The sequence below is a fragment of the Anabrus simplex genome, chromosome 10 (genome assembly GCF_040414725.1).
Source record: "Anabrus simplex isolate iqAnaSimp1 chromosome 10, ASM4041472v1, whole genome shotgun sequence".
Classification (NCBI taxonomy): domain Eukaryota; kingdom Metazoa; phylum Arthropoda; class Insecta; order Orthoptera; family Tettigoniidae; genus Anabrus; species Anabrus simplex.
Window position 1 is genome coordinate 35745119 of NC_090274.1, and position 6000 is coordinate 35751118.

At 40.1% G+C, this 6000-nt stretch overlaps 1 protein-coding gene across 3 annotated transcripts in view; it reads right to left on the reverse strand.

Annotated features, from left to right (window-relative positions):
* LOC136881759 (alpha-tocopherol transfer protein-like) overlaps positions 1–4154 on the reverse strand; it is a 212260-nt gene extending 208106 nt beyond the window's left edge. For 2 of the 3 annotated variants that reach the window (XM_067154196.2, XM_067154192.2), the window contains exon 1: positions 3911–4154. The gene's annotated coding sequence lies outside the window, so the exon portion shown is untranslated. The remainder of the gene's footprint in view (positions 1–3910) is intronic. The other variant, XM_067154194.2, reaches the window with a different exon arrangement.
* Between the last annotated feature and the right edge of the window lie 1846 nt (positions 4155–6000).

The window sequence follows — 6000 nt, forward strand, 5'->3', positions numbered from 1 at the left end:
ACAGCTGCAGTCTGGCTTTTTCAGCTGGGATTGTAAGTTCCTTTGATGTTATTAACTTAACCATTGTGGTTTGATTTTCAACTTAGGTTGGAGTGAAGAGCTACAACTGTAGGAATTTTCAAGGAAGCAAAATTTAAATGACATGATCTCTGAAGTGGAAAATTTTAGTAAAAATTTTATGAGATGCTAATCTTAATACATTGATTGTATTCTTAGATAATAGAAGAGGATGACATTTTAAGAAAATTGCAAATAGAGTAGTGTAGTTTTAGTGTTCTTATGACATTTAGAACTTTGGTGTTTGATGTGTAATATTCAGTAAAGAGTTCCAAGAGATAATTGGTAGTGAGAAGAAAACGCTGAGGAAGAGGACAGTATGGTCCTCGAATCATGTACGGTGTATGAGGTGATAAAAAATACGGTAGTTATTGACAAGGCTGTCTTTTAATTATCAAAGGTATATTTATTGGAGTAGAGTTCCTTTGATATTATTAAAAAGCTCTTCCTGGACTTAAATCTTTGCATGGGCAGTTTATGTCCATACAATAGGTAGGTGATCTCATGTTCCACTGTTATCCTTTCCTTGCTCGTTGCACCTTTTCGTCAGACACAGAGTGGTGCTACTTGGAAAGCCATTCGACTGTGGTAGATTTTAGACATCCTGTTAACAATTTAAAAGTGTTATTGAGAGCTGTGATGATGGAGGTGGTGCTGGTGGTGGTTATTGTTTTAAGGGGAAGTACAACTGGGCAACCATCCTCTATACAACACTAATCAGAGAGAAAACATGGAAGGGATCCGACTCTTCAAAACATGAAGGTTTCAGTCAAAGAAAGTCAGGGGCCAAGAAGGGCGTGAAAATGAAAATTATCTAATACCATCAGGGTTGGAAAAGAACAAGAGTTCACCAAGGGAGGTTGGATAGGATAGATGGAAGTGAGGAGCGTGGCACAATTAAGTGGAAGCAGTGCCAGGACTCAGCCAAAGGTCCCGTGGTCGCCAATCCACACTCCCATTTCAGACCCCCTAGGGCGCCTTTTAGTCGCCTCTTATCACAGGCAGTATTGAAAGCTGTCTCAACATGTAAGGTGTGATAGGAACTGTACCGAGAATAGCACAAAGCCAATGGCAAAGTTTGGATAGTTTGGGGTTGACTACCCCACTGTTATCCAGTTTTTGCAACAGATTGTTCCTGGTGGAAACTTTAAACTTGAATTTCGTGCAGTACTGTTTGAATGCAAGAAGTCTGTCTAGCATTACTTCTAGGTATTTTGAAGGGTCACAATGTTCTAGTTAAACGCCTGGCCACTTTATTTTTAACCTTCGACAGACTTCCCTATTTCTCAGATGAAAGGCGCTCTTGTGTTTTAGAGGGATTGGGTCTGAACTGGTTTGCGCTGTAGTAACTTAACAGACCTTCAAGGGCATTAGTCCGACTGCTTTCCACTGTTGCAAAGTCTGTGCTCTGTGTCGCCAAAGTGAGACCATCAGCATTACAGGAAACACCTGCATCTGTGGTCTGTGGGTTGGTCATTTGTTTGTTGCACAGCATTTGAGCCATTCTTCTGCATTCTCCATCAACTGTGCTACCCTTAGAAGTCCACTAAAGAGTGGTGATAAACCTCATTAGTTTGATATTGTCTTATTCATCTGTACTAATAATGTAGAGCAGGGCCTCTCAAACGCCCAAAATCTCACACGTGCAGACAGAGGCGCAGAGTTCCTGTACACAGTGCATCGGTCCAGCTCGGCTCGGACCAGCGCTTCGTCTCTGGGCTATTCGCCTAAGCTCGGCTCGGATTTGGAGTGCTACGGAGCAAGTGAGGAAGAGGGAGACAGGGGAGCGAGCGAGACAGGCGTGCGGAAAGAGAGAGACAGCGCTATTGCTCCAAATCGAGGAGTGGGGGGGGGGGGCGGGGGTCCTGCACTCTGGTCAACCAAGCGAAGTCATCTTTTGCACCAGGCACATGCACCCTGAGAGGCCCTGATGTAGAGGGAGGAAGTGTAAGTTTATATGTGGAAGGCTAATACTGGGAACAACTCAACCAATTCAAGTAATTGTTTCACCACTAAAAAGCTTATTTCTTCCAGGTTATTACAGGCTGTATACAATTTCCACGCTAGATTAGAAAAGCGTGAGGAAGCTCTGTTGGAGGACTTCTTAAGAAAGTTCCAAATTTTAAGGTTTTTATTTTTTAAAATACAAGTTGCATTACGTCGCACCAACACAAATAGATCTTATGGCGACTATGGGACAGGAAAGGGCTAGGAGTGGGAAGGAAGCAGCCATGGCCGTAATTAAGGCATAATCCCAGCATTTGCATTGTGTGTAAATGGGAAACCATGGAAAACCATCTTCAGGGCTACCGACAGTAGGATTGGAACCCACCATCTCCCAAATACTGGATACTGGCCACGCTTAAGCGACTGCAATTATCGAGCCCGGTTTTAAGTATTTCAGAAATTAAATATAATTGTTTATATTTTTCTAAATATTTTTGAGTGTGATTTGATAGATTCTGATGATGATCTTTCAAGAATGAAACTCGTTATTCCATTTTAAAATAAGTTGTTTCTTTTTTGTATATTTCTGTTATGGGTTTTCTTTTTCAGGTAGTTTTGAAATGTGTTCATTCATAAATTAGTTTCAACAGACTGAAGAACCTATCCATTATAAATTAACTGCATCAAAACTAAAAGGAAGAAAAAAAAGGAATGGGGCTAATAAAAGTGTGTTCTGGACATCCACGTTCTTAACATGGTCCAGTTGCAACACTCCCAGTGATCATCTTAGCATCCTTTTCCGCTATGTGCAGCATCGTGGTGATTTGTCACAGGTCAGCATCAGCACCATACAGTTCCATTAGACTGACAATTGTAGAATAGGTAACCGATTTGAGGTGCAGGTGGGATGTTTATGGGCCATGGCCGCACCCACCATACCTTCTCTACAAATCATATCACTGTGACAAATCTCCCTGGACTGAGAGACGACGTTACCATCTAGGATGCCCGCCATACCCTGTCCAGGTATGAAATGAAATCTTTTATCACCTTTATCACCCCCCCGTCCTAAAATGGGATGTTGTGAACACAGAGGACACTCATAACTTGATGTCTGTTCTGACGTCCAGAGATATGTTGCCATCACTTGTCGTGTGGGAGTACAGACACCTTTGAGAGGTCTGCATACCACTTGCCAGGTACTGAGATCATTTGATTTTTGATTGAAATTCTGTCATGAGTGAGTGCTTCCGTGACTCAGGTGGCAGTGCACCGGCCTCTCACCGCTGGGTTCTGTGGTTCAAATCCCGGTCACTCCATGTGAGATTTTGTGTTGGACAAAGTGGAGGCAGGACAGGTTTTTCTCCGGGTATTCCAGTTTTTCCTGTCATCTTTCATTCCAGCAACACTCTACAGTATCATTTCATTTCATCTGTCAGTCATTAATCATTGCTCCAAAGCAGTGCGACAGGCTTCAGCAGCCAGAACAATTCCTGTCCTCGCCGCTAGATGAGGCCTTCATTCATTCCATCGCTGACCCAGTCGAATGACTGGAAACAAGCTGTGGATGTATATATATATAAGCTGTCATGAGTAATTCACATTAGGTAGAAGCGATGGAGGTGGGATATTTATTTATTTAGTTTAGTCGGCCAACTATGGAACACGTTTTGACAATCTTTGCATTATTTTTTGCCTTCTCTCTCTGCCAGTATCTTTTCACTCTTTCTTCTATTCCCTTCTGTTCTCTATAGGACCTCCCTTTGGTTATGTAGCGCATACCTATCTACGAAATGTCGTGTAATATTTGTCCCAAATGGAACATAATTCCTTTTACACAAATGAAGTGAAAACTCTGCAGTAAATTAAGAAATACCATCGTTAGTAGAGAAATATGTATACGTACTTACGGGCTGTAGACAGGACTCCCTCATGTTGTATTCCGCTTCTTTTGTTTCTTTCTTGAGGTCCAGGGCTAGCACCGAGGAATGGGAGTGCTATGTCTGTGAATTCTCATTATCTGGACCCTGGACCTTTAAATATATTACTTTTTTGTTGAAAGGAAAATAGCATGATCCCTGGACCAATAAATATATCATTTAATGAATGAGTTAGGGCACAAAACTAATAGGCAACATGAAGAAAACGACACCTAATTAATGCAGGGTGTCCACCCGTATGGAAAACCTGGGAAACAGGGAAATGTCAGGGAATTCGATAAATAACGGGAAAACCTGGAAATGTCAGGGAATTCAGGAAAAATTCTGGAAATTCATTCTTCTGCCAGATAAAATTGACGTACCGTATTTTTCCATGTAATATAAACACATTTTTCAGTTTTTATAACATTAAGGGCATGTCTTTTATGCCAGGAATAAATTGTAATGAAAAGTTAATAAAGTGTGATCTCTAATGTGAAGTAACCAATAATATATATATGATTGATTGATTGATTGATTGATTGATTGATTGAATTTTCAATGTTTGATCTGCTTACTATTGAATATTCTGTGTTGTTGAGGAATGGCGAGCTTTTGAATTTGGCCTATATTGAGTTCTCAATTTTTCAAATCGCTTAAATGCATGGCTTCCACAACAATATATGCATATAGACAAAATTCCACAACCCAACGGATGACTGTGTTTGTTTAGTATGTAATTAAAATTGAAATAATTGATAAGGAAATTCCACTTCTTCTAAGTTTTACAGTGTCTACCCCCGTTCATTTCTTTTTTATATTGCCTCTTCTACTGATCCTATGCATTGTTTTCCATTTCTTAATCGGCTGATGATGACCTGACTAGGGTCGAAACCGGTACCAATTCTAATTATTATTAAATGAGAATGTAATTCACTACATTTCTTATTCTTTGGTATTGAATAGGTGGAATCTCCTTATCAATTATTTCAATTTTAATTGTGTTATTTTTCAATACGGAACAATGAAATTTTTAACTTTACTATGTAATGACTTGTGCGATAGTTACTACCTCGTAAAATGTAAAAACAGACACAAAACACTGACTGAATGCAGAAAAGTGTGAAATTCTCTTAAACTTAATACTCATTCGAGTGCTCATGATTATTATTATTATTATTATTATTATTATTATTATTATTATTATTATTAAATGCGCTGATGTAGGTAAGCCTTTTGTAAATATGTAGTGCATCATAACACCATTTGGGCTGCGCCATGTTGAGTTTCGAACCTATCTTTCGTGTGAGGGGTTCGGAAGTGTTGAGGCACGACTAGTAGCTTGTAATATCATGTGTAATTTTGTGAATACAGAACAAGATTTAAAATAGTGACATCACATTGTAAGATGAAGGTTACCGGGCGAGTTGGCCGTGCGGTTAGGAGCCCGCAGCTGTGAGCTCGCATTCAGGAGATAGTGGGTTCGAATCCCACTGTCGGCAGCCCTGAAGATGGTTTTCCGTGGTTTCTCATTTTCACTCCAGGCAAGTGCTGGGGCTGTACCTTAAGACCACAGCCGCTTCCTTCCCATTCCTAGGCCTTTCCTGTCCCATCGTCGCCATAAGACCTATCTGTGTCGGTGCGACGTAAAAAAGGATGAAGGTTGTTTGTTGGTTAAGAGATTTTGAGTTAGTGAAGTATGTTTGGATGTATTCGGTCTTGATATAGCCAATCCCAAGCTGCCGTTCATATCGATTTATATCGGTTGAGTTCTATTTCGAAACTTGGCTGACAATTGTATTGTCTACATCACTATGTGATTAAGCTACCTCACTCCGTGTGTGTGGTATAGGTTTAATAGTGTTCAGTGTAGATGAAATTTTATTTACATCCGTGTGTTGGTTAGTATATAGTTAGTCTGTGTATCATACCTCGTATAGTTCATGAAAGACAAGTGGCAAGAATGTGACTCGGCAAAAATTGGCACCGTGGTCTCGATCAGCCATATAACATCCTTCCTATGCCAGTCATTAGTCGCGAATAATATATTTATTTTATTCTTATTAATAATGTACCT